This window comes from Nicotiana sylvestris, chromosome 1 (assembly GCF_000393655.2).
Source record: "Nicotiana sylvestris chromosome 1, ASM39365v2, whole genome shotgun sequence".
Lineage (NCBI taxonomy): Eukaryota > Viridiplantae > Streptophyta > Magnoliopsida > Solanales > Solanaceae > Nicotiana > Nicotiana sylvestris.
The window spans coordinates 142,524,170-142,533,399 of NC_091057.1; positions in this window are offsets into that span (position 1 = coordinate 142,524,170).

The following is a 9,230-nucleotide window of genomic DNA, read 5'->3' on the forward strand; positions in this document are numbered from 1 at the left end:
CCATATAAAGCCTCATACGGTGCCATCTGAATGTGTAACAACCCGACCGGTCGTTTTGAACTTTCACACTTTGATCGCCAGTTACCGGGCATGACTTGCCCCGTGTAACGCATTATGACTGATGTAGAACGTTGGTTTTGGTTTCAGAAAAAATCGAAATGAATTTGAAGGAACAGTCTCAGTATCAGAAAGGTTTGACCAAGAGTTGACTTGTTTGTATATGATATCGGATCGGAATTTTTATGATTTAGTTAGCTCCGTTAGGTGATTTATGACTTAGGAGCGTGATCGGAATGCATTTTGGAAGTCTGTGGAAGGATTTGGCTCGAATTGGCAAAGTTAGTATTTTGGCGAATTCTGGTTGATATGTGAGATTTTGATACGAGGGTCAGAATGGAATTCCAAGAGTTTTTGTAGCTTTGTTATGTAATTTGTGATGTGTGTGCAAAATTTCAGGTTATTCAAACATCATTTGGTCGGGTTTTTGATCGGAAGTGTATTTCGGAAGTTTTTGGAAACTTAGGCTTGAATTCGATGAGTTTTGGGTAATTTGATGTTGTTTGAGGTGTTTTGATGATTGGAACAAGTTTTAATGATATTATGAATTATGTTGGCATGTTTGGTCGGGGTCCCATGAGGCTCGGATAAGTTTTGGAAGAGTTTTTGGAAGATTTTGCCGTTTTGAGCATAAGCATGTAAATATCAAAATGTCCATTTTTAGTTCTAGAGATCAAAATTAGATTTCGAGACTTCCGAAATTTTGATAATGAATTATAGGAGTGATATGGAAATTTTGGTCTAATTTCATCAAGTCGCGATTGGGTTTTTCACCCGAATCATATGTTAATTGTTTAACGAGTAAAATGGGTATCGCACTAAGCAAACGAGCTCCGAATTGAGTTTCGATTGAAGGATTATGTTCATATCATTATTTGTGACTCATAGGAATAAGAATCATTGAATTTCGAGGTCCCAGGCCCGAGAAATAAATTTTTGAGTAAAATTATTTTCTGAAAATATTTAAGGAAAATGGAAATGAAATTTGATTAGAAAGTGATGATATCGGGCCCGTATTTTGGTTCCGGCACCCGGTACAGGTCTTATATATAGGTTAGGCACTTTTTGTAAAGTTTGGTTGAAAACGGACGTCGTTTGACGTGTTTCGGACTCAAAATGAAAAATTTGATATTTTATGAAATTTGAAAGAATTCTTGGATTTTAAAGTTTAATTCACGGTATATGACATTATTTTGGCGATTTGATCACACGGTTAAGTTCGTAGGATGTTGTTGAGTTAGTGTATGTGTTTGGTTAGGAGCCCCGAAGGCTCGGGAGTGTTTCGGACTTAGGAAAAATTGTAGAAACAGTATCGTGTACAGTACCCCGTGAACAGTACCCCGTAAACAGTACCCCATGAACAGTATCATGTACAGTACCCATGAATAGTAAAAACATATGAACAGTAACAACGTATGAACAGTACCCCCGAAAATTTCTGGACAGTGTATAATTCGGCAGTCCGAGAGTTTTCTTATTTTTTGAGTTATAGAGCTCGGATTGAAGCGATTTTCACCATATGGATTGGGGTAAGTGTTCTATATCCAAAAGTGATTATATTTAATGATTTTATGGTTATTTTAATCATGAATTAGTGAATCAAATGGAAGTAATTGGAGAAAATTGTAAACCTTTCAAAAACGAAAATTCTAGATTTGGAGACCGAATTATTGTCGTATTTTGGTAAAATTTATATGGCTGGACTCGTGGTTGGATGGGGTTTCATATTTTGTAACTTTTGCCGGGTTTCGAGATGTGGTCCCCACGGGCAAATTTTGAGTGTAATTTCGGATTTTTGATGGAAAATGTAGAATTCCATATGAAATTAATTCCTATAATTTTTATTAACTGAATCGAATCATTATGGCTAGATTCGAGGCATTCAGAGGTCAATTCGAGGGGCAAAGGCATCGTGAGCTAGAGAATTAGCCGGTTCGAGGTGAGTAATGATTGTAAATGATGTCGTGAGGGTTTGAAACCCCGGATTGCACATTGTAGTGCTATATTGAGGTGAGACACGCGCTGGATGATGAGCGCGGGGTCCTTTACTACTGGGGATTGTGACTTGGTCCATCCCATATTGTTAATTTTACTGCATATTTGATTGAAACTGATTTGTTATCATCATGATTTGGGCTGATTGTCATATTTGGGATTCGTGCCAATTATTTGAACCCTTCGGGGATTTTTATCACTATTTCCTCACTGTTTTGACTTATATTTAAACTCAGTCATGTTGATGATTATTGTTTTACAAACTCAGCCACATTTATATAGATTTGAAACTCAAATGATATTTCTAAATGATATTTTGGGATGAGAACTACTGTTTTACAAATGCCCAAGGGGCTTGTGATGATTTTCGGACAGAGTGAGGCCGAGGGCCATATGTGAGGATATGTTGAGTGATATGAGGCCGAGGGCCTGAGTTACTATTTATGCCACGCGGTGGCTTGAGTGATGTGAGGCCGAGTGATATGAGGCTGAGGGCCTGAGATACTTTATATGCCACGTGGTGGCTTGAGTGATATGAGGATATGCTGAGTGATGATGCCACGAGGCGGCTTGATATAGCGCTTGGGTCGTAAGGGGCCCCTCCGGAGTCTGCACACCCACAGTGAGCGCAGGTACCCATTGTTTTGAGTGAGTGATACTATGCCCGAGGGGCTGATATGAGTGATTGTGAGGTAGCCCGAGGGGCTGATACTATTTTGATATTGAGCCCGAGGGGCTGACACTGTTCTGATATTGAGCCCGAGGGGCTGGTTCTATTGATATTATGCCCGAGGGGCGGTTTGTTGTACATGTTTTGCCCGAGGGGCTGTTTACATTTCTATCATTTTTGTTACTCACTTGTAAACTACTTGCTTTACTTGTTGGAAAAAAGGGGTTTTCACTTGATTTCTCACTTCTTTACTGTTTAAAGTGATTTTTCTGCTTCAGTATGGAATACTTTGTGTTTTTGCGTAATTTCTTGCCTTCAGTCTTTATTTATTATTATTACTCACTGAGTCGGAGTACTCACATTACTGCTTGAACCTTGTGTGCAGATTCAGGTATATTTTGGCTGATCGGAGGCAGAGTCATCAGGGTTTAGCAAAGTAGCTGCCGGCGTTCGCAGCACTGCTTTTCTCTCTCTTCATTTCATTAGTCTGTATTTGTACACTCCAGGCTTTCAGTTGTATTTATACCCTAGTAGATGCTCGTGACTTGTGACACCCCGGTTAGGGCTGTGTCGGGTTGTGCTTCCATTAATTATATCATTAAATCATATTTAAACTATTTATTAATGTTTAACTATTTTTGAAAGGCGATATGGGTTTGTTGGCTGGCCTTGTCTTCACGAGAGGCGCCATCACGACCGGAGCGGGGTTTGTGTCGTGACAGAATTCTAGACTGATAGCTGTTGTTGTAAGCAAACTCTGCCAATGGCAAGAACTAATCCCAAGACCCTTCAAACTCGATCACACACGTACGGAGCATATCCTCAAGAATCTGAATAGTGCGCTCGGACTGTCCGTCAGTCTAAGGGTCAAATGATGTACTCAACTCCACCCGAGTACCCAACTCATGCTGAATGGCCCTCCAGAACCGTGATGTGAACTGAGTACCTCTATCTAAAATGATGGACACTGGAATACCATGCAGACGAACAATCTCCAGGATATAAATCTCCGCCAACCACTCCGAAGAATAAGTAGTACACATATGAATGAAATGAGCGGACTTGGTCAGCCAATCCACAATCACCCAAATAGCATTAAACTTTCTCAAAGTCTGTGGGAGCCCAACTACAAAGTCCATGGTGATTCGCTCCCACTCCCACTCCGGAATCTCTATTTGCTGAAGCAACCCACCCGGTCTCTGGTACTCATACTTCACCTGCTGACAGTTAAGGCACCGAGCTACAAATCCAATTATATCTTTCTTCATCCGCCTCCACCAATAGTGCTGCCTCAAATCCTGATACATCTTCGCGGCACCCGGATGAATGGAATACTGCAAGCTATGGGCCTCCTCCAGAATCAACTCCCGAAGCCCATCAATATTGGGTACACAAATCCGACCCTGCATCCTCAATACCACATCATCACCAACAGTCACATCTCTGGCATCACAATGCTGAACCTTGTCCTTAAGGACAAGCAAATAAGGGCCATCATACTGTCGTTCCCTGATACAATCAAATAAGGAAGATCGAGAAACCACGCAAGCTAGAACCCGACCGGGCTCCGAAAGATCCAATCTCACAAACTGGCTGGCTAAGGTCTGAACATCCATCGCCATAGGCCACTCTGATGCTAGTAAATAAGACAAACTTCCCAAACTCTCTGCCCGACAACTCAAAGCATCGGCCACCACATTGGCCTTGCTCGGGTGATACAGAATAGTGATATCATAGTCCTTCATCAACTCTAACCACTTCCTCTAGCGCAAATTTAGATCCTTTTGCTTGAACATGTGCTGCAAGCTCCGATGGTCAGTATAAATCTCACAAGGCACATCGTATAAGTAATGGCGCCAAATCTTCAGGGCGTGAACAATGGCAGCTAACTCAAGGTCGTGAACAGGGTAATTCTTCTCATGTATCTTCGACTGTCTAGATGTGTAGGCAATCAGCCTACTGTCCTGCATCAACACTGCTTCGAGGCCAATCCTTGAGGCATCACAATAAACCGTATAAGGCCCCGAACCTGTAGGCAATATTAAAACTGGGGCTGTAGTCAAAGCTGTCTTGAGCTTCTGAAAGCTCAACTCACACTCTTCCGTCCACTGAAACAGAGCACCCTTCTGGGTCAACCTAGTTATAGGGGCTGCAATCGATGAAAACCCCTCCATAAAACAACGGTAGCAGCCCGCCAAACCAAGGAAACTACAGATCTCTGTAGCTGAGGATGGTCTGGGCCAACTCTGCACAGCCTCTATCTTCTTCGGATCCACCTGAATACCCTCACTCGATACCACATGGCCTACGAATGCCACTGAATCCCACGAAAACTCACACTTCGAGAATTTAGCATATAACTTCTTCTCTCTCAAAGTCTGAAGCACAGTCCTCATGTGTTGCTCATGATCTTTCCGACTTCGGGAATACACCAGAATATCACCAATAAAGACAATGATGAATGAGTCGAGATATGGCCGGAACATATTGTGCATCAAATGCATAAAGGCTATTGGGGCATTGGTCAGCCCAAATGACATAACAAGGAATTCACAATGACCATACCGAGTCCTGAAAGCAGTCTTCGGGATATCTGGCTCCTGAATCTTCAACTGATTGTAACCTGAGCGCAAATCAATCTTAGAAAACACATGTGCGCCCTGAAGCTAGTCAAACAAATAATCAATACGAGGCAAAGGATAACAGTTCTTAACTGTCACTTTGTTCAACTGGCGATAATCAATACACATACGCATAGAACCATCATTTTTCTTCACAAACAAGACAAGAGCACCCCAAGGTGATACACTAGGCTGAATAAAACCCTTGTCAAGCAATTCCTATAACTGATCCTTCAACTCCTTCCACTCAGGAGGAGCCATACGATATGGGGGAATATAAATGGGTTGAGTGCCCGGCAACAGATCAACTCCAAAATTAATATCTCTATTAGGCGGCATGTCAAAGTCCACCATGCTGAGCAACAATAAATCAGCTCTGGTCTCAAAACCACTAAGAGCAACCAAACAAGACCGATAAATGCGGTCCAAAACAAGAGAATCTCCCACAGGAGTAGAAATATAAATAGGGGAACTCAAATAATCTCGAGATACACCCAAATGCAGAGTAAAATAAGAAGACACATAAGAGTAAGTAGAGTCTGGATCAAAAAGAATCGATGCATCTCTGTGACAAACCAATATAATACTTGTGATGACAGAATTGGAGGCAACAGCCTTGGTACGGGCAGGAGGGCATAGTATCTGGCCTTCCCCTCTAGCTGGCTGAGCAGGAGGGGTAGCAACTGGTGCTATAACCATAACTTGAGAACTCTGCAGGGCACGCTATGGCTGAGAAGTCTGTGGAGGTGCACTCCTCCCAAGTCTAGGGCAATACCTCACCACATGGCATATCTCACCACACTCAAAGGAACCTCGCAGCTGACGTGGCAGTAGAAATTATGCGGTACGGGTACTCCAAGAACCCTGAACACCTGAAACACTGTGTGAAATCTGAGATGCAAACTGAGTTGGCTGACCCACAAAACCTCTACCATGCCATACTCTTCCTCCAAAATAAGGACCAGTGGGACTCTCCAGTCCACGAGGCCTCCTCACTTCCCTATATTCTCTCTCCTGACCTCCTCTATCCTCTCTCCCCTGGACCCACATATCTTCTACTCGGCAAGAGGTCCTCACCACCCATTGAACTAGGACCACAGGCTGCGTCGCTATGACGCCCGGAACCTGACCAATGAGAACTCGCTACTCTAGAGTGGGGATGGCGGAAGTTTGGGTCCCTTCCCCGATCTGTGAAGTAGTTGGTACAACCTGAATCAACCCCGCCTGAACTAACGTACAAAATATGCTTAGGAACTATGCTAATGTCTCCTGAAGTGCTGGAGTAGTAGTAGTAGTAAGCGCCTCCGGTGCCTGGGCTCTGGCTGGAACTGCTGGTGGCTCCTCGGTGGCAGCTCGCATGGGTGATCTGGCTGCACCGCGTGCACGTCCTTGGCTTCTAACCCGCCTCGACCTTTGACGGCTCTCGTAAGGGGCGCAAGTGTCTGATCATCTCTGGTAGCACGTGGCCTCACCATATGTGAGAGAATGGAAGACAAAGATTTAGAATTGTGATGTTAAAAATCTCGCACAACAGGGAAATCAAATGAAGTGGAACTTTCCTAATGGTTACATAGCCTCTCGTAGATAAGTACAAACGTCTCCGTACCGATCAGCGAGACTCTAATAACCCGGCTTGTGATTCATGACCCCTATGAACCTAGAGCTCTGATACCAACTTGTCAGGACCCCAGTTCGCCCTCCGTGAACTGTCGTGACGGCACCTAGTCTCTACGACTAGGTAAGCCTAACAAATGGGAACATAAATGAAACTTGCGGAAGAAATATCAAAACCAAAATAACTGAATGGAAACAATAGTTATAATGCCGCTCTGAAACCAAGTACACTATCCCAAAACCCGGAAACCCAAGAATCACAAGCTAAGAGATACGTAAGAAGCTCTAACTCCAGAAATGTCTAACAAAAGGGAAGTACTGAAGGGCTATACTATTACAGAAAGATAGAAAGGGACTCCTCGGTCTGCGGACGCAGCAGATATATCTCGAAGTCTCTACAGAAGCTCCTCGTCTCAAGATGATAAGATCAAGTGAAAATACTTGGATCTGCACATGAAAAACATGCGCAGAAAGGGTATGAGTACACCACAGCGGTACTCAGTAAGTGTCAAGTCTAACCTCAGTCGGGTAGTGACAAGGAAGGTCAAGGCCCTACTGAGGTTAAATAAAATACAAGGTATAATAGTTTAGATCAAGACAGTATAATTAAGTGCAACAGTAAGAAATAACATAGAATAAAAAGATCAACAACAACTAGAATAGAGGCAACAAGTCGCCGAGGGAACATAGCTCAAAATAGAGATAGCAACCGGGGATCTACCAGGATACCGTCCTGTAGCCCCCAAATGTAAATGTCCAATAGATCTCCCGGGTGTCGTCCAGTAGTCCAACTCATAATGCATCAGAGATCTACCGGAATCCCATCTGTAGTCCCCAAATGTAAATACCCAACACTGGGGGAATCTACCGGGAGCAGTCCTGTAGTTCCATATAACCGTGCAGGGGGATCTACCGGAATCCCACATCCGTAGTCCCAAATAAATTGACAAGGGGAATCTACCGGAATCCCACATCCATAGTCCCAAATAAACAGACAAAGGGGATCTACCGGAATCCCACATTCGTAGTCCCAAAATAAATACACAGCAGCAACAGGAAAATATACAAAAATGGCAAAATTTCATATTAAGGCAACAAGTGATTCTAGCCTAGCATGCTGCACAGAATTCAGGTAAGGCAGGTTGAACAAATAGAGCAATTAAGTCACTTAGACATGCTTTCCTAAGCTAACAACAGACTTAGTAGTGCAAGTAATAAAAATAGAAAAGGAAACATACTAGTGATTACTTAATGAAAACCGAATTTCCAACAATTAGCACAAGTACGCACTCGTAACCTCACGTGCAAGGCATATAAATTACCAAATATACCAATCCTAAGGGGAAGGTCCCACACACAAGGTTAGACAAGCGACTTAGCTCGAACAGGCTTAAAAATTCAATCTAAAATCACGCACTTGCCACGAGTACTCGACTCCAAATGGCCCAAATCTATTCAATTCAATTTCATAATGTAAATAACACTTCAAGTAACTGATTCTACAATTAAAGTCTAATCTAATACACGAAATTATGTAAAATGACCAAAATTCCCCTTAGGCCTACATCTCGGAATCGGGTAAAATTTATAGTTTCAGAATCCACAAACTTTCACGAGTCTAACTATACCAAAATTATCCAAATCCGATGTCAAATCCCCAATCAAAACTCAATTTCTTGGTCTAAGAACTTTTTCCCAATTTTCATATAAATTTCGAAATTAAAGGATGAATTCATGTTTAGATTAATTGGTTACAAGCAAAAAGGAGTCTAGAATCGTTACCCAATCGATATCTTTGAAAATACCTCAAAATCTTGCTCAAATCCGAGCTCCCAAGCTTAAGTTTAGATAAAAATGGCTAAGCCATCGATTTTGAAATCTTATATCTGCCCAAGTAATTTCTTCTTCGCGAATGCGAGGCTACTATCACGAACGCGATGCACAAAAGTCCTGCTGGCCAAATTCCTCTTTCGCGAAAGCGAGGTCCACTCGCGAACGCGTAGCTTACACGGGCAAACCCTACGGAAACACGAGGACCATGTCGCGAACGCGAAGACCAACGGGTCCTTACCTTCGCGAACGCGGGACATCATCGCAAACGCGAAGCACATTTCAGCTGCTTCACCCAGTTTCTCTACGCAAACGCGAGACCCCCTCGCGAACGCGATGAAGGTTTTCTCTGCAACACAACAATAGAAAATCTACAATCTTTCCAAGTCCAAAAATGGTCCGTTGAGTATCCGGAAGACACCCGAGGCCCCCGAGACCTCAAC